Raw genomic sequence first — 19,900 nt, 5'->3', positions numbered from 1 at the left:
GTGAGGCTGAAGAGTTAGTTTGTGGCCAGAGAGTGGGCATGGAGGGCCTTGTGCACCAGGCTGAGGGCTATCCTTCAGCCTGACCGCCTTGGGAGGCCTTTGAAAACTTGTTTAAAGCTTTATTAAACATATGTAGTGGATGCTTTTCTTTATACAAGCATTCATGCCAACAGAAGAACATACAGAAGAGACAGAAAAGTATATGGACCAGATCCCCAAAGTTAACAGCTGGAGTGGACCTGGCTGCTGCAGGTTTTCAGGGAAGCATACCCATACTTCTCTCCAGGGTCCCTGGAGGTTCCAGAAGAGTCTCTTTCTTTAAAGAAATGCGGGGCTCTGCAACCTGTTACCATTCTGGAATCAGGGCAAAGGGCCTAGGGGGACTCAGGAACAGAGGGGCCCAGGCAGCCCCACCAGTCCCGCAGGCTAAGTCAGCCGCAGCCCCGCCCCCGCCATCCAGGCTCCCTGGCTCTCTGAGGTCTCCTCCTGTGGGCCGGGACCCCAACGCGCCGCGTGCAGATCTGGAGGGCGCCCAGGGGGTGGCGGCCGGCAGCGCGGGCTCCCTGGCGCCGCCTCCAGTTCTGCGCGGCAGGGGACTAGTCCAGCCCGCGCGGTTCTGGGCGGAGAGAGTCAGGGGGAGCAGCCCGCGGAGCAGGAGGCTACCTGACAGCTGTGAGCCCAGCGGTGGCGTCAGCAGCTAGGAGGGAAGCGGCGACTCCGGAGGTACGAGGTACGTGTTGACGGTCACCAGGTGGGCGTTTCCCAGCCCCTCTGCTGGTGCAGCCCGGGAGGAAGGTGCTTCCTCCCCGAGGGCTCCGCAACAGCCAAGTGAGCATGTGTGTGCAGCACATGGGTTCCGGGGAGGGCTGGCTCAGAGGGAACAGCTGAGTGCCCGACCCCTGTTCCCAGGCCTAACCCTGAGGGGACTGGAGGAGGGCCGGGGAGCAGTGGGGCTGAGATCAGAGAGGGACCTCAGGGGTCCTTTTGGCACATCCAGCCTCTTCATTTTACAGAGTGAAGTGACTGGCCCAGGGTCTCAGTTCCAGAAACCTGAAGTCCTCACTTGCAGGGCAGCGCTGCTAGGAGCTCCTGCCGCCTGGCTCAGGACAGCTGCACAGCTGTTGCCAGGTGTAGAAACAAAGAACTGGGAGAGACAAAGTCAGAAAGTCAGAAAGAGACAGAAAGAGAGCCTCCCAGCACAAAGGAAGAAGGTCAGGAAATGGACTGCTTCTGGGGCTGTACTTCCTCCCCGGTCCGTTGTGCTGTGGTCTGGCGTGTGACTCAGCCGGCTTGCTGACTCTGGCCCAGGTGTGTGTGTGTGTGTGTGCATGCATGCACGGGGATGCGGCGAATCTACCTGAGCATGTGGAAACCCTCTAAAACTGTGTATATCTGTCCACTTACTCACAATGAACTTGTTGGGAACCAGCCCTGTGTTTGGCTCTGAGGAAGATACCAGGAATCCCAAACGAATTAGCTTTGCGTTACTCCAGAGGGCAGAAAGGGCCCATGGGGGAGTCCCTAGGGTAGATCAGAGTTCAAGAGGAAGAACCTGACTCATGAGGTAGCAGGTTCCCTGTCTCTGGAAAAATCCAGCCCATACCAGAGAATTTTCTTATCAAGGAAATGGGCACAGGGATATGAAAGGAGGACAGCTTACTCCACATAGAAGCAGGATTTTAGTTTGAGGGTCCAGGGCTCATGCCCCTTTTTAGGTAACATCACCAAGCATGACCTCATTGGGTGGTGCTTCCTGTAAGAGCTACTCTCTGCATATTTTTGAGTGACAACTGGGAGGCTTCACAGGCGACCTCTGAGGCCCCATCACCGCTCAGTACTCTACTATAAGAGTGATGAATGCCATGAGTCTAGGGGCCTTTGGAGGAGGCAGGGCACTTCTGGAAGGAGTGGATAAGGATGGCATTTTGGAGGTGGCTGTGCCTTGAGGAGGAGGTTGGGTCTGGGCACTTCTGGGGCAGGGACACCTGAGCAGAGTCATGGAGGTGGGGGGGGGGGGGTGGTGTCTGGAGACAAGGGAAGATGTGGTGGAGATGTGGTGAGGAATGTTGGTTGGAGCTTTTGGAATTGTGATGAGGAATAGTGGAAGGCCTGGAGCATTAGGCTCTGGAACTTGAACTTCATTCCTAGGCCTGGGGGCTTTCGATGGGAAGGGGAATGGGTTATTGGGGTGGGTTCAGAAGAACTTGGCTCTTGGCGGCAATATTTGGGAAGCACTAACAGTGAAGGAAGTGGTGGGAGGAGAACTGGGAAGGAGAAGATTGCAGTGACCATGTGCGGCTGAATAGAGCTGTTGGGAATGGAGAGGATGGGGCTTGACCAGAGACATTGCTAAAAGGGATGTGTATGTGTCACGGAGAAAAAGTCCAGGGCCTGTGGTAGGGCATTATCACACATGATCTTACCCAACCCTCCCAACAACCTTGTGAGATTATTATGTGTAGGAATTTTGTAGAGGAGGAGATGGAGAGTCAGAGTTTAAACAGCTTGTCCAAGGCCACACAGCAAATAAGTGGTGGGGCAGGGACTTGAACCCAGAGACAGATGGAATAGATCCAATCTGGTAGCCGAGTAAGTAAATGTCAGAGGCTGAGCAGAGGAGGAGACCTCGATGATGGAGATTGGGGTTCCAGTGCTAGGCAGGGAACCCCAGAAGTGGGTGTGAATGACCCATATCCCGCATGGTTCAGGGTTCGGGCTCTGGAAGAGGGGGCTCACACAAATGACAGAGACGAGACAAGAAATAATAATTTGGAAATTGGGAGGCCAGGCAGGAGCCCATCCCAAGAGGAAGGACTCCACTTATGCTCAGGCCTTGCTATCCTTTTATTCAGTTTGGGATACACCTATAGCCCTTAGGCAGGCAATTTCCAGTAACAGACAGACTATCTTATCAGTAAGGATTTACATGACTATCTGGTGGGGAAGTTACTTCAGCTACCATTGTCTGGACTAAACAGTGGGTGCATAGCCCTGACCTTTGCCAGGGCTTCGAGGGTCACCAGCATTCCCGGCTCCTTGTCCACACCTCTCTGCTAGAGAAGACAATAGGCAGCTTCCCACAGGGGGGTCAGGTTTGGTGGGTGATTGCAGGGTGGGAGCCTGTGATGGCAGCATGCCCGGGGATGGGGGCTGCAGTGTCCATCTGTTCTGCACCTCCTGACCTGAGGCTCCTTGTGGTGAATTTCCTGAGTGTGCTCTCAGAACCTATAGGCTGCTGGGATGCTGGAGGTGCTGGGAGAAGTTGTGCTGAGGGAGGTGGTGGGGGATCCCCTGGGATTTGGCAAGTCAGTCACTGAATTCACATCACTCCCTTGCTTTTCTCCCACCCAGAACAATTGTGTGTTCTGACTCAGTGCACAGGGGACTTGGGCATTTGCCAGGCCTCATTGGGCTAGAATTAGTTCAGGTTATCATGTTGCCCAATTCTTGGTTCCCTCCTATGTTTGACCTCTAACAACGGTTATACAGGTCCTAAAGATGTGGTTGCAGACTATTGTGGAATTCCAAAAGTGCAGCTTCGGGAGCCACATGTCCTAGTACCTGGTGATCTAGGGACAAGCCTGCCCTATATTTCAGGTGGGGAAACTGAGGTGTCAGAAAATCATGTTCCTTTGCCAATGGCAGAGTGAGTGGCAGAGAGGAGACCAGACCCTTGGGCTCCTGACTCTCAGGCTTTGCTCTCACCACTGCCATGTGGGGAAGCAGCTGCTTGGAGAGCAGCTTCCAGAGTCCCCCATAAAATAGCCCTTGGGGCGATTTTTAAAAATAGGCTTCAGCATTTGATGGACCATTTCAAGCTGTTATTCTCTTTTTCTCCCTTAAAAACACAAAGTCACAAAATGCCACATTATTTCCACTCATCCATCTAGGGGTCAAGTAAGTTCTTTGACATCTCAAATTGTTTTTTTTCTCTAAGAGAACTTTGGTAAGGCACGGTATAGTTAGAGAGCTGCCGGGAGCCGGTCCATGCTTGCTGTTTCAAGGGACCTGGCGTATATGGCATACTGTTCTTAATATGTTTGCTCACCTTCTTGGCACTGTGTTTTAACCAAGGTCTCCTCTCTGAGAAAGGTTGTTTCCCCAGGTAGGGATTTTCCCCTGAAGTTAGGGAGGGAATAAAACCTCTTAACTAAGTGCCAGGCGGGTAATTAATCACTTTAACTACGAACAATCATGCTTAAGCTACATAATCTTTACTCCCTGGAATGAAGATAAGAAACACCCTAACCTTTGTAATAGAGATTGATAGGATTGAATCAACTGGTATAAATACAGATGCAACAAGACAGCAAGACTCAGAACTTAGAATACAGAACTCAGAACACAGAATGAAGAAGACAGAACTCAGAAGAAGGAACCTACACAGACAGAAGAACTTCTCCGGAGAGAACATGGCAAAAGATCCTGCACCGAACCTGACTACAGAAATTGGCAAGAGAACCTGACTAGAACCTGGTGACTGAACCTGGCTGGAGAACTTGGACAGAACCTGGCTGGAGATCCTAAGCAGAACCTCTCTGGAGATCCAGACCAGAACTTGGCTGGAGATCCTGGCTAGAGATCCTGGCTAGGCTGCTGATCAACTGAACTCCGTCTCCGTGTCATTCCTTCTTCGCCGACTCCATCCACACCTTTGGGGACCCCTGGACCTGCTGGGGTTGGACTCCGGCAGAGAGCCAGAAAGTGTCCCTCACGTGTGCAGGGTCAGTGCACGCAAGGTGCCTGTGCTCACTGCTGGCAGCCTAGGGCACTGACAGGGACGACCAGAGAGGAGAGGATGGCTGTGGGAGAAGAGGAAGGAGGGGGAGCAGCAAAGTGAAGAGAAAAAGGAAAAACTGAGTTGATGGCCCAGATACCTCAGTGGCAAGGGCAGAACTGTCTTGGGGACATACACTTTGGGAACCTGGCTCCCCAATACTCAGAGAGGCAGAAAAAAAGATGAGCTAGTCGGCCTTAGAATTTATTGTGCAACTGTTCACAATAAATTGAGAAAGGAAAGTGTTAATAATGATGCTGGGACAGCAGGCACAAGCCAGGATGTCCTGGGCACACTGGTCATCCTCAGGACAACCAATGTACATTAAATGCCAGACATGAATTTGCTTGTTTAAGCCTCACTACAACCCAACTGAGTAGGCACTGCTATCGTTCCCATTTTACAGAAAAATTAATGGAGAAACAGAGAGGCAAATATCATGCCCACTAACAAATGGAGGAAGCAGGATTTGAACCCAGGCAGTTCGGCTCTGCCAGTGCCCATGCCTTCAGCGTCACCTATGCTGGCCCTCCCCTCAGCTGCCTTCTTTTAGGACTCAGCAGTGAGCTTTTGGGTCTTTGTTTCCCACTGGAAGCTGATCTCAGTGGCCAATTTAGCATGGCTGCGTCTGCATAAAAAATAAGTTTGTGGTTGAGGCCGAGGTGCTGGGGTGGGCTGGGCGAAGTGCTCTGTAGGTTTTATCCTCTACAGACTGCACCTTGTTCAAACCAGCCTTGACCACAGGTCTGCTTCATTCTTTCCTTGTACCCACTCTGCCCTTTCTAAGTCAATGGACCGATGGACTGGGTTGGACATAAGCAGGCCCTCCTGAAGGCCATTGCTGGGATGGGTTCCGGAAGGCCCTCATCTGCCTGGGTGACATGAGGGATCGCTGTCTGATGGACAATTTTGCATGCAGGGCCTCTCCTAGCTTGAGGAATATGGCGTTTTCTTTTGTGACAGATTCTTCTGGGGACAGTGCATTCCCTTCTTCAGTTTGTTTTGGCTCCCAGCCCGGGCTTTTTCTGAATGTCAGCACGGCTCTTTCTTACCAGGCCTGCCTGTTGACACATCCGGGATGGGCTGGCCCAGGGAGGCATTTACAGGGGCAGAGCCTGACCCTGGGTGATGCTCCAGGCCTTCCTAGGAGATGCAGGGAGGTCGGAGCAGCCAGGCTTTAAGGGCCTCTGTCCCCACTAAACCTGCTCTGAAGACCCTTATGCCTTTCCCAGGGCTGGGCAGAATGTTGGCTGGGCCTGAGAACTTGTGGGAGGGTGGGAACTGTGCCTTATGCAAGAGAGCTCCGGTGGCGGGAGAAGGGGGCTGGACTGGCTTAGCACCTAGCCTTCTGCTCTTAGAGCTCTGCTGGGTCTGTGCAGTTCTGTGCCCTGCTGGGCTTAGGAAAGGTGAGAAGGGTGAGACTTTAGCACACATGCTGTGGGTGTGCCAAGACCTTCCTTAACTCCCTTTTAAACTCACAGTAGCACGGGGGAAGTAGGAAGGTGGCTACAGTGGCTCCATTAATTACCAGTTCAGACAAAAGGGATATCTCTTATTACCTGGGCGATTGGTTTATTTTCACTTTTTTTACTTTAGTGATTGCTCAGTGTTGAGCTCCAGGATTTGCAACTGGTCTGAGTTTTCCTGGTAAAAGCATGCCGCTTTGCCACAATGAATCCACATGAGCGCACACCTCGCCGCTGGTGTGGAAGGTCGGGTCGGCGCTGACGTGGGAGGGAGACCAACTTCCTGCAGCTCCACCCTGATCACACACGGAACCTCAGGGACTCTATTCCCATGGCACCTCGAGGCTAGTGCACAGAATGTACCAGGCACAGCTGAGAACTTGGCACAAACAAACTCAATCCTTAGTACAGCCTTGTGGGACAGGTGCTGTTATTATCATTCTCCCCACTTTAGAGATGAGGCTTCTAGGGCAGGGTCCTTGCTGAAGGTCAATCAGCTATTAAGAGCCTGAGCTGGAATTTGAACCCAGGCAGCCTGGCCCCAGGGCCAAGTCCTCAACCATTCCTCAGCCTGCCCCTCTGAATGCTGAGGTCAGGGCCCAACTCTGTAGCCGTTCATGTGTCCTCAGCATTCACCCTATAAATCTGAGTTTCTTCCTTCTTCATGGAAGTGGGAACCTGCCAGTTCACCTCAGGTGAGCACATAGGTGTGAACAGGCAGGTGTGAAGGTTTACCTCGTCTTGCAGGTTTAGGTGGCTTTATCTGTGGAGAGTTTGCTCCTGAGTTCTGTAGTGTGGGGTCCAACTTTCCCTAGCTGGTCCTCGTCAGCATGTCAGTCTTGGACTGGAATTCCCCAGAGGGCCAGGCCAGAGTCTCACCTCATCGTTGCTTACTGTACAGCTCAGGTTCCCAGGGGACCTGGTTTACAAAGAGAGGTGTAGTCCCTTCAGCCACCATTTACAGTCCCCTTGGAGGGATGATCTGAAAAGATAACCAATGCAGCTCAAAGTTTATTGATAAGCAGAGTCAAGGGTATTTCTTGTGGCTTCACAGAGGAGGTGGGATTTGAGCTGGATCTAAGGATGGGCAGACTGGACAGGCAGAGGGCAGAGTTGGGAGCACTGAAGGCAGGTATGTGACAGCACTGAGAACAGCACACAGCGTGCTGGTGGGGCAAGAGGGTCCCTGCTTGGAGACCCCCCTAGGGGTCTATGTCCAGCTTCCAGGGGCTCTCAATGACTGGGAAGTGAAGGGACGATCAGCTGGGAAATGCTGTTGGGCTGCAGTGTGGTCAGGCCCAGGCACGGACATTTGCAACCGCAGTGCCCTGAGGCACAGGGACAGCCCTTTACTCCCTTGGCATGGAGGTACCAGGTTGGCATGCCTTTCGGGGGACATGGATGAGTCAGAGAGGTCCTGGCGGAGGGCGTTAGAGACACTGGCAGGAGGGACTACACTTGTCTTCAGCCAGGCTTTGTTTTTCTGTGGAGGAGGAGGAGGTGGACTGTCAAAGCCACTCTCTCTATGGTTCTGTGCAGGAGTGAAAGCTAGAGGCTTTCCTCCCGAAGGCAAGGGTTTTCTCAACAGGAGGACAGCCACCTTCTCTACCCCCTCCCCCCTCCCCCATCCCAATGGGAACACTGAGGAGTGAGGGGACTTGGTCCTTGGAAGTTTCATCTGAATTGTGGTCAGAAATTAGTATCTGAGGTGCCATCAGGAAAGACAAATTGTTCTGCATCAGGATCTCAAGGTCTTTCTCTGGTGTCCCGGTCTGTGGTGGCTTCTGGTTTTGAGGACTTCAGGGAGCTTGGATCAGATGGATGGCCTGGAGAAGGATCAGTCAGCTTGGTGCCATGAGATCTTGACTCAGAGCCTTCGGGGTGGTGTCTGGGTGCACCGACCCTGCCTTCCCTAGAGAACCCCACAGATGGAAGGTGATTCCAACTCCCCTTTACACTATTTTTATTTTAGTGTCTAAAGTGGCCTGAGAATTCAGTTTTAGGGTATTGTTTGGTTTTTGAATTTTTTTGTAATGGTCTTTTTTCATTGGAGTAAAATATACCTAGTACATGACATAAAAATCTACAGTTTCTAAGTGTGCAGTTCAGTGGCATTAAGAACATTCACAGTGTTGTGCAGCCACCACCACCGTCTCCAGAACTTCCTTTATCCTCCCAGCTGATAGGGTTTGGTGTTCACCCTGGCTCCAAGGAGGGCCACCGGCTCATTTTCTCAGCACCCTTAGGCACTGTGAGGCTCTCTCCACTTGGGCCATCTTCCTGCTTCTGTTTCTTGTTGTTTTTTGTTTTTTTAATCTCTGCTTCAGCCAAAGGAACTTCTGTGAGTCTGCCCTCCTTTGGGCTGGGTTCTGTGCTAAGCACTTTGTCATTTCTCCCAGCAGTCCTATAGGTGGTTATCATCCACCCTTTCCCCATGAGAAAGCAGCATCAGAAATGTAACAGGCTGTAGCAATTTCAGAGCCCGGGTTGGATTTTGGACTCTAATGCAGGGGTCCTCAAACTTTTTAAACAGGGGGCCAGTTCACTGTCCCTCAGACCGTTGGAGGGCCGGGCTATAGTTTAAAAAAAAACTATGAACAAATTCCTATGCACACTGCACATATCTTATTTTGAAGTAAAAAAACAAAACGGGAACAAATACAATATTTGTATTTGCATGTGGCCTGCGGGCTGTAGTTTGAGGACCCCTGTAAATCCTTCCTCCTTCATCTGGATGGGAATGTATAGAATCAAGCACAGCCAACCCTGCCTCACATTGGTGTGTATGCTAGAAGGTTTCTAGAAACTGCATGGATTTGGGGATGTATTATATGAACCCTCTTCCATTAGGATTCTTAATTGGAACCTTTAGCCAAAAAGGATTTGCTTGAAAATAGCTTAATTACATACCATAGAAAAACAGCTAATGGAATTTGCCAAACTACTAAATTAAGCTTTTCAACTAATTACACATGTACTGTAGAAATGTGTTTTTAGCCTTGACTGTGGGCCCTTCCCCAGGCAAAGAGATGTGGAATGTTCTCTGGCCAGCAGGGGCCTGGTGATCCTGCCAGCTCTTGTTCTTGATGGTGATCACGTGTGCTTTTCTGTCCCTCTTGGAGTCTTGCTGGGGCTTGACCCTGCATTTTCTCAGGGCAAGGCAGGTTATTCTGAGTGTGTGATTGTCCTGGCTGCAAATAATGCTAAGTGCATTTCTGTTTCTCAGCAGGCTTCTTCCTAGCATTTATCTCCTGCAGTGTGTCTCTGGCGCATTTCCTGTTGCTCCTCCTTAACTTCTTTATGGACTGCACTAGCCCCTGCTTGTGTCCCCTCTACTCAGATTTTTTGGGTTTGCCTTGGTTTGTGGCTTGGGGTTCCAGCTTCAGTAGATGTGGCTTAACTCTGGGAGTGAATTCACCACCCAGCAGACTCACATGGCCCCATGCATAAGAAAATTTGTTGAGTCCTGCCATATGCCAGGCAGTTTCTCATCTAGGAGTTAGCATTTCCATTTTACAGACAAGAAAACAGAGGTTCAGGGAGGGTACAGAATTGTCTGAGTTCACACATCCAGTTCTGGTATAGACACCTACATCACAGACATCTCTCGCCCGTGCTGTTGATCCCGCTGCACCAGACTGGCTCCCCACAAGGGCTGACCCCTCAGGCTATGGGGTCTGCTGGATAACAGAGCTCTGTTAACACAGCTGTGAAATGGGAACAGAATCTCCTGACTCCAACTCAGGCTCAGGCCAGTCAAACGATAGGGGTGGGCCAACTATAATGTAAAAAGTCTGCTATAGAACTTTTTAAGGAATGTAGTTTTAATGCATTGAACCACAGCTTGAATCAGAAACAGACACAAGAAGGAATTGCTAAGTGAAATGAATGTTAATAAAAAATAATTACTAGGCCTTCGTTATGTATTCACACATTGCAAACAAAAAAATTTTTTTAAACACACAAGCTCCATTAACTGGAGTTAGAAATAGAATGAAAAGCTCTACTTTGTACTGGATAGCAATCACATTATACCACATACCACATCTGAATTTTCTGATACTTTAGGGGTCTATCAGTGTGTTTTTATTGAATGGTGATGCCAAACAAAACAAAACAAAGCAAAACAAAAAACCCTCATAAAACAAAATGGATCAACAGATACTTATTGAGCTCACTGTTTCTTTCTCAGACTGTATCTACTATCCTATGAAGTCTATCCATACTTTGTCATTTCAGTTATTTAATTTTTATTTCTAAAAATTCTCTTTGGCCCTGGCCAGTGTGTTTAGTGGTTGGAGCATCAGCCCTTGTACCACTGAGTCTTGGGTTCGATTACTGGTCAAGGGCAGGCACCTTGGTTGCAAGTTCACTCCCTGCCCCTGGTCAGGGCATGTGAGGCAGACAACCAGTTGATGTGTCTCTCTCACATCAATGTTTCTCTCTCTATCCTCCCTCCTTCTCTCCCTTTCACTCTCTTTGAAAAAGCAATGGAAAAAATATCCTCTGGTGAGAATTAAAAAAACAAAACAAAAAGAAAAAAAATCCTCTCTGGTTCATTTTTTAAAAATCTTCTTTGTTATTCTTTATGATTTTTTTTTTTTGTTCCCTGCACATATTTGCAAGCTTGTCTTTAACTTCTAATTAGTATTATATTAAAGTCATTATTATAGTCAGACCTGGACATTCCATTATCTGAAGAGTCCCTGGCCAGTGAATTTCTTTCTCACCAGCTTTTTGAAACATGGTTTTTAAATATTTTATTCAAAATTTTTAGTGTTGTTCAATGGTAGGGTCAATCTAAGTGCTTAGCCTGCCATACTGCTGGAAATAAAAGTCTAGCATATTTATTTAAAATTGATAAAATGATGAGAGGGAAAAGTAATGGAGGTTGGCCTTTGAGACCTAGAATTGCCACTCTGTGCTGAAGGCATTTTATGAAGGCCCCGAACAGTGCATGAGGTGCTTTGCTGAGAAGCCACTCACAGTGCGCTTGCCCACCAGCGTGGTGGGGATCCATCTACTCCGCCCCCACCCCCAGACGACGTTAGTGTCTTGCAGGATCCAGCCATCAATCTTTTCCTCCTATACAGTCTTACTACTGTCTATGGCTTCAACCATCACATTGATGCTGGTGACCCCCAAACCTATGTATCTAGCCCTGACCCAACTCCTGAGCACCAGGTCCCCCTTTATCCTTCCATTTTGAAGTGTTTACATCTCTATGTCCCACAGACACCTCAGTCTTCACATTTCCCAAGTAGAGCCAAGTGTCTTCCCTGCCAATCTTGTTCCTCTCCTAGTATTGCCAATCTGGCTAACCAGTTTCACCATGGCCCTCACCTCTGAAGTTAGAAGCCCTGGAGTCATCCCGGATACCTCTGCCAGCTCTGTGTGCCATGTCCAACTGTTACCTCACTCTGTCTCTTGACCCTATGCAGGTTCCTCCTTTCTCTGCACTGTCACGCCTCACGCAGCCCCTGCTGCTGGTCTGAACCATCACCTGCCTCTTCCCTGGGCTCCCTCCTTCTGGCCTCTCCCTGCTGGGGTCCAGTCCTAGCATTAATGCCAATCAGGATCTCATCCCAATCGTGCCACATGCTGTCTCACTTCCACCTTTCTCCCCAGCGCCTGTAAATGAAGCCCATATTCCTTAGATGATATGTAAGGTTCCTCACATCTACCCCATTTCTCTCCTTTGCCAACCATTTATACTCCTCTGAATGTGCCATCTCTTCTCATTGCATGTTTATAGTGCTGAGCAGGGGTTTTCAGATATAAGTGGGCATCAGAGTCATGTGCAAGCCTTGTTGGAACACAAAATACTGGACGTCACCCCCAGAGGTTTAAATTGGGTAAGTCAGAAATGGGGCCCAAGATCTGAATTTGTAACAAGTCCCAGGGGTGGCTGCTTCTGGCAACAAATATGAGAACCACCAGTGTGGTCTGGTAATGAGTGTGAGCCCAGGAGCACTTCACTCCCTGTATCATGTAACCTCTCCATGCCACAGTTTACTTTTCCATGAGAGAGGATTCAATGAGTTAATAGTCAGAAAGAACTAAACACAATGCCTGCTTCATCGTAAGTGCCCAGGAAATGTTAGCTGCCAGCATTATCTATTATTATTTATACTAGAGGACCGGTGCACAAAAATTTGTGCACCAGGGGAGGTCCCTCAGCCCGACCTGTGCCCTCTCACAGTCTGAGACCCCTTGGGGAATGACCACCTGCTGGCTTAGGCCTGCTTCCCAGGGGATTGGGCCTAAGATGGCAATCAGACATCCCTCTGGCAGCCCGGGAGCCCTCAGGGAATGTCCACTTGCCAGTGGGGAGCAGGCCTAAGCTGCAGTCGGACATCCTTAGCGCTGCTGAGGAGGCAGGAGAGGCTCCCACCACCACCGCTGTACTGGCAGCCATCAGCCTGGCTTGTGGCTGAGCAGAGCTCCCCCTGTGGGAGCGCACTGACCACCAGGGGGCAGTTCCTGCATTGAGTGTCTGCCCCCTGGTGGTTAGTGTGTGTCATAGTGACCAGTCATTCCCAGTCTTTCTGCTGTTAGGGTCAGTTTGCATATTACCCTTTCATTATATAGGATAGAGGCCTGGTGCATGGGTGGGGGCAGGCTGGTTTGCCCTGAAGGGTGTCCCGGATCAGGGTGAGGGTCTCCACTGGGGTGCCTGGCTACCCTGGGTGAGGGGCTGATGGCTGTTTGCAGCTGGTCACACCCCCTTCAGGGTGGGGGTCCCCACTGGGGTGCCTGGCCAGCCTGGGTGAGGGGCTGATGGCTGTTTTCAGGCTGGCCACACCCCCTTTAGGGTGGTGGGTCCCCACTGGGGTGCCTGGCCAGTCTGGCTGAGGGGCTGAGGGCCATTTTCAGGCTGGCCAAGCCCCCCTGGAGACAGAAGCTCCCAGCCACTCCTTTTTTACTTCTTTTTTTTTTCTTCTGGGATTTATTTACCTTCTATAATTGAAACTTTGTAGCCTTGAGAGGAGCTCAGAGCTGGCCAGGGCGGGCAGGAGGGAAGCTTGGCTTCCTCCATCACCCGGGGCAACCCAAGCCTCCTGCTCGCTCCAGCTCCATGGCCATGGCCAGCCGAAAGCAGGTATCTGGGGTTTATTTACCTTCTATAATTGAAACTTTGCTGCTTTGGAGCTCAGAGCCAGCCACGGCAGGCAGGAAGCTTGGCTTCCTCCATCACTGGGGCAACCAAGCCTCCTGCTTGCTCCAGCTCTGTGGCTGCCAGCCGCCATCTTGGTTGGGTTAATTTGCATATAGTTGCTCTGATTGGCTGGTGGGCATGGCTTAAGGTGTAGCGAAGGTACGGTCGATTTGCATGTTTATCTTTTATTAGTGTAGATCATAATTCACATTTTTGGTGATGGATGTCTGCCCCCTCACTCTTTTCTGCTCACAATCTTCTTTCTTTCAAGAGCCAGTTTCTTTGCTGAGGTGCTAAAACACTCTTCTTTGCCACCTCATTTGGCCGCCCTGCTCTCCTCAGCCTCTCCTCCTGCTCACACACTCCAGTGTGCGCACCCTGCCCAAGGCGCTCCCCTCCTTCCCCGGAGTGATCTCCTCCACGGTGCACCTCCCTGGCTGTCTGGCACATCACAGGGATTCCAAAATGCTAATTAACTAACTGACTGGGCTTCTATTATAGAATTGAATATTGTATTGAAAATGTGGTAAAATGTGCTCAATCTGGGCAAAGAACTGAATGCTAAGAAAAGGTAGAGGGAAAAGAATTATGTGGACGTTTGGGAATGTTGTATTCAGGATAGTGGGATTATGCTTCAGGAACATGGGCCTGTCTTCTTGGGAACAATCTGAGAGCACTTTACTTAGTATAATCTTAACTACAGGTAGCAACTCCCCCACACAGTGGACATAAGTGATGAGGATACTCTTTACTATTATAATAGGACTAGAGGCCTGGTGCATGTAATTCATGCACTGGGGGTGGGGGGAATCCCTTCAGCCTGGCCTGTGCCCTCTTGCAGTCCGGAAGCCCTTGGGGAATGTTTGACTGATGGCTTAGGCCAGTGGTCGGCAAACCGTGGCTCGTAAGCCACATGCGGCTCTTTGGCCCCTTGAGTGTGGCTCTTCCACAAAATACCACATGCGGGCGCGCAAGTACAGTGCATTTGAAACTTCGTAGCCCATGTGCAGAAATAGGTTTTCGGCCTGGGTGAGTCTATTTTGAAGAAGTGGCATTAGAAGAAGGGGGGTGTCGGTCAGTCGGGCGATGGGAGACGCGGCGCAGGTGGGCCACGGGATACGCAGCATGGGGGAGGTGCGTGCGATTCATGCATGAGTTGAGGATGGGAGAGTTGGAAGGGGTCGACCTCAGCGAACATACCTCAATCAGATTGAGGACGTTTTTAGCAAAGGCCAGCTTAGGAGTACCCTAATTAAGTTAATAACAATGTACCTACCTATATAGTTTAAGTTTAAAAAATTTGGCTCTCAAAAGAAATTTCAATCGTTGTACTACTGATATTTGGCTCTGTTGACTGCTGAGTTTGCCGACCAGTGGCTTAGGCCCACTCCTGCCACCCCCACTGTGCTCGTCAGCTGTGAGCCCAGCTTCTGGCTGAGCAGTGCTCCTCCTTTGGGAGTGCAGTGACCACCAGGGGGCAGCTCCTGCATTGAGCGTCTGCCCCCTGGTGGTCAGTGTGCATCATAGCATAGTGACAGGTCCTTCTGCTTTTAGGTTGATTTGTATATTAGCCTTTTATTATATAGGAGGATGCTGGAGAAAGCACAGCACCAGGGTTGTTTATCCAGTGGGTCAATGATATCATCAAAGACCCAGGTGTTTTTTTTGTTTTTTGTTTTTTAAATATATTTTATTGATTTTTTACAGAGAGGAAAGGAGAGAGATAGAGAGTTAGAAACATCGATGAGAGAGAAACATTGATCAGCTGCCTCCTGCACATCTCCTACTGGGGATGTGCCCGCAACCCAGGTACATGCCCTTGACCGGAATCGAACCTGGGACCTTTCAGTCCGCAGGCCGACGCTCTATCCACTGAGCCAAACCGGTTTTGGCTGTTGTTTTTTTTTAATCTTTCTCTGCTCTTTACTTATGCTCCCCTCTCACGGTTACACTGTGGCTGCAGAAGGTCACAATATGGCTACAGAAAATCAGGTGTGGCTGAACAAGGAGAAGTTCTTGCATCTTCCTTTTTAAGAGCAAGGAAAACATTTCCAAGAAACTTCCCCTCCCCCACCAGCAGGCCCCTCTTCATGTCTCAGTGACTAGAGTTGGGTCAGAGCCCACCTCTAACCTACTCCCTTGCAAAGGGCCTGCATTTGCTTTGACTGGATGAGGCCTCTGAGCTGGACATATGGTGGCACCCTGAGTGGTGAGCACATTGGAGTTCTGTTAGAAAGGAGGAAGGGAGAAATGGATGTTGTGGAGGTGAGCAACAGTGTCAGCCACAAAACCTGACCCACACCCCAGGGGCAAGTTTATTTGAGCAGTCACAGGAATGAAAATTAAATGATTTTAGGAGTCTTTTCTACCTTGAGAATCTAAAAGGAATTACTTGAAGTGAAAATGAGAAGACTTTTCCTCTGTCTGTCCCTGCAGGTCCTGCCCTGACCACAGCTGCCCTTCAGGACACCAGCTCTGAGCCACAGCTGGGCCATCAGCTGCTGTCAAGGGTGGGGCTCTGGCGACTTGTGCTGTTCCTCATGAGTCCAGCCTGGGGCTCCACCTGGCATCCAGCACGGCCACGTCTCAGGTGAGAGTTACAGAAGGAACCCTGGGGCAGCTGGATCCCAGAACCTGGGGTTCAGAGGGAGAACGAGAACAGGAGAGTTCAGTTCAGTTCAGGAGGGGTGCCCCCTCCACACCCCCAGAGGTGTAACTGGACAGGAGGCTTGTTTATGGCTCCTAGAGGCAGGTATAGTGGGAGCTGCCCCCTGCAAGAAGGTTGGGCCAAATAAGCAAATATTCTGAAGGACACCGAATACAGTTTCTCGGTAGGCATCTCTGGTTTTCTGTAGCCCTATTAAAAACTGTTAGTCAATGTACCAAAGTGGACTCCCAAACCACATGGATCGTGTGTTTTCTGCTTATCAGGTTCGTGGAGAGCTGTGGAATAGGCTCGTCGTCCCTCCAGGGTCTGGCTGTCTGAACAGAAAAAGAAAGCTGGTAAGAAACTGATGAGAAACTTCCACCAAAGGTAGTGGATAATGATCATGGACAGCAGTAGGTATCCACAGTGGCCAAGAAGTTTGGGTTCCATGTGAGGAGCATTGGTGACAGCTTCTAGAAATTATCTACTAGCCTGCCATTCTAAAATTTGCCCAGCTCTTCCGGACATACATCAGGGGCATTAAGGTGAAATATGTGGGAGCCTGAGTGTGAGGCAGTATAGTGGGATTTAGTTGTGAGTGACTTCTAGGGTGGGGCAGGGGGCGAAGTCACACTAATTTGGCCATTATATGTGTTATTATATTTTATGTGCCTATCTTAAATCTTCAATCAAATTGTCAACTCCTTGAGGACAGTAATACTTCATTTCCCTTATATTCTTCACAATTATTTATTGGTTGATTTTTTGGTATATACTTAAACGATAAAATTTTATCAATCAAGGGCCTAGAATTTTCACTCATTTGGGCAGAGTTGTCATCAGTATCTATTGAGCACCTCCTGAGATGAACAGCGTCAGAGACCTTAGCCACTTGAACTGCCCAGAGTGTGTTCATTTCTGAGGGCTGTCAAAACAAAATACTACAAGCAGGGTGATTAAAAACAACTGAATGTATAGTCTCACAGATCTGGAGGAGACACGTCCCAAGTCAAGATGTTGGCAGGGCCCTTGCTCCCTCTCCAACCTGTGGGGAACCCTTCCCTGTCTTCTAGTTCCTGGTGGTTTGTGCCAGTCTTTGGTGTTTCTTGGCTTGTGGCTGTGGAATGCAAGCTCTGCCTTCATTGTCACATGGCATTCTCTTTACCTGTCTCTATTTTCACATGACTGCTTCTTATAAGGACATCAGTCATATGACCTCATCTTAACTCAAGACATCTACAATCACCCTATGGATAAATAAGATCCCATTCTGAGGTACTGGAGGTTAGGACTCCAACTTGTCTTTATTTGGAGATCACAATTCAACCCAGAACACGAAGTGAGCTCATTCACGGGGCCAAGACCAGAACACACAAAGGACTAGGAGTGAACATGAGCCATGTCCCTGGTGCTGACAGGAAGATGGAGGGAGAAGAAGCAGCAGGGGCACATGTACAGTTCTCACGTCACTGTCTGGGGAACTGTGTTGGGTTGGGGCCCCGTGGACACACTGTGCTACTGTCTGTGCCCCAGAGGAGGAGTTCCATGCTCTTACTGCTCTGCCCTTTCATAGGACAAGTCGGGAAGAAGCCTCAGAGGCTGGGAACACACAGACCATTTGAGTTCCAGGTAACCTTAACTTTGGAGGGAAGTGGAGGAGCCCACCTCATCCTGTGGAAAGTTGCACCCTTTTGCCCTAGGAGAGGAGGAGCTACTGGGCCCAGCCAGCTCATTGCCAGGCTCTCAGAGAGAGAGAGTTCTAGATACCAGATATTGAACAACCTGCTTGTCTCTGAGCCTAGTGAAACCTGGACTTCATGCTGCAACTTTCTGCCTCCCCAGTTTGAGATCCTTTAGTGCAAAAGTTGCAAACCAGAGGCCCACAGGCCACTTGCAGCCCGTAGATGTGTTTTGGCTACAGTGGCTAGTGTCAGATGTTTTTATATTATTTTTTGAATAATCAGTATATTTACATAGTTCAAAAATCAAATCATTATAGAAAGATATCTAGTGAAAGCTTATCTTGGCCCCCACCTGCCTGTCCAGCACCCTCCCCTGTTACCAATTCTATTACTTTCTTACACATTCTTCTAGAGTTTCTTATTGCAAATACAAGTCAGTACAAATCACATTCTGCCTCCATTACTTTCTTTCTCACATAATTGTAGTCCACTACATGCTTTTTCTACCTTGCTTTTATCACTTATCTTGGCACTCTTTCCCTATCAATACATTGAGAGCTTTCTCAACTCTTTTTTTACAGGGATGTATAGATTGTGTGGATGCACAATGTATCACTTATTTAACCAAAATCCTTCTGATGGACACAGGTTGTTTTCAGCCATTCGCTGTTTATTACAAGCAAAGCTGCAGTGACTAAAACTGCCACTTTGTACTATGCTTGAACATGTTTAACATTTAAAAATTCTGAAATATCTTTGAATTATCAAAAAGACTGGAAACACGAAATTCTAATAACTGTAGGTTGACCACTGTTTGGATTGTTAGCTGTTTCTCAGGGTCCCTAACACTGGGTCCGGCCTGCTCTTATTCGGCATGTTCCCCACCTCCTCTTCCTCCCTCTTTGCTTTGAGGCTGAGTGTTGACTGCATTGAGCACCTTGATTGCTTGTGCTCTTTTTCTTATGGTAGATTCAGAAGGAAGGGAAATAGCTCTTGTACCCATGCTCTTTCTACATTCTTTCAAGCAGAAAATGAAAGCTAGGGAGGCTGTCTTTTTCAAGAAGAAAAGGAGAAGACAGATTCCTTTGTGGATGTAATTCTGCTTCTTCTTATGTTCACCTGTGTTACTCGTTTGGGCACTTGATTGTGCAGCCCGGCCTTGTTATGTCCACGCTTTTCTCTCACCTCTGAGCAGAAGGGAAGGACTCTGCTCGCTGGTTGATTTAGCACTGCCAGAGCAGCTGCTTGGAGACCAGCAATGACGATGAACAAGACAGTCAAATGCATCATTCTAACACATGTACTCTCTCACCAGAACCCCACGAGGATGGGGGCGTAATATTCCTGTTTCCATTTCATAGACAAGGAAACAGTAATAGAGTGAAGTCGCTTGACTATGATTCATAACTTGTACATGGCAGAACTAGTATCTTTTTTAAAAAACATATTTTTATTGATTTTCAGAGAGTAAGGGAGAGGGAGAGAGAGATAGAATCAATGAATGAGAGAGAATCATTGATTGGCTGCCTCCTGCACACCCCCTACTGGGGATCGAGCCCGCAACCCGGGCATGTGCCCTTGACCAGAATCGAACCCGGGACCCTTCAGTCGGCAGACAGACGTTCTATCCACTGAGCAAAACCAGTTAGGGCGGAACTAGTATCTGAAACCAAGAACTCCTGGCTCTAGAACCTGCTGTTTTAGCCAATATATTATGCTGCCTCAAACTCTTTTTTTTTTTTTTTAAGGTTGTGGCTAACAGTTATATTTTTCGCCTTTTCAGTTTGTCGTCAGTGGTGGCGTGATGATGACAGTCATGACAAAGATAAGAGGAAACTCTGAAAGTAGGCGAGAGGTGACATGCTGCAGGAAGGCAAATAATGAGAAAGCATTGTTGTTCTAACAGAGGCCAGGCTCAGCCTCTACAGTCTGTCACACTGGATAGAGTAGAATCGGCTCCGTTGCCCACTTTGCTCTTTCAATGTCCGAACATTTATAGAGCAACTTCTGAATGCAAGGCACCGTGCCAGGTGGGAGATACGATGAATGGGCCACACCCTGGTCCTCAGAGCTAGGACATGTCAGCAGACACTGCAGTGCCACCTGATGAGTGTGGCATTGGAGTGACATGGATGTGTCAGGCCGGGTCCTGAATGTGAGAAAGGAAAT

At 49.1% G+C, this 19,900-nt stretch overlaps 1 protein-coding gene across 10 annotated transcripts in view; it reads left to right on the top strand.

The window, feature by feature from the left end:
* The first annotated feature begins 566 nt into the window (after positions 1-566).
* CRACR2A (calcium release activated channel regulator 2A) overlaps positions 567-19,900 on the top strand; it is a 138,107-nt gene continuing 118,773 nt past the window's right edge. For 6 of the 10 annotated variants that reach the window (XM_036300452.1, XM_036300456.1, XM_036300455.1 and 3 more), the window contains exons 1-3: positions 569-730; positions 15,839-15,992; positions 16,334-16,405. The gene's annotated coding sequence lies outside the window, so the exon portion shown is untranslated. Of the gene's footprint in view, positions 731-15,838; positions 15,993-16,333; positions 16,406-19,900 lie in introns of all 10 variants that reach the window. The other 4 variants (XM_036300460.1, XM_036300461.1, XM_036300462.1 and 1 more) reach the window with 3 other exon arrangements.

Source organism: Myotis myotis, unplaced genomic scaffold, assembly GCF_014108235.1.
Source record: "Myotis myotis isolate mMyoMyo1 unplaced genomic scaffold, mMyoMyo1.p scaffold_m19_p_3, whole genome shotgun sequence".
Taxonomy (NCBI): Eukaryota; Metazoa; Chordata; class Mammalia; order Chiroptera; family Vespertilionidae; genus Myotis; species Myotis myotis.
This window is presented reverse-complemented; position numbering and strand designations above follow the sequence as displayed.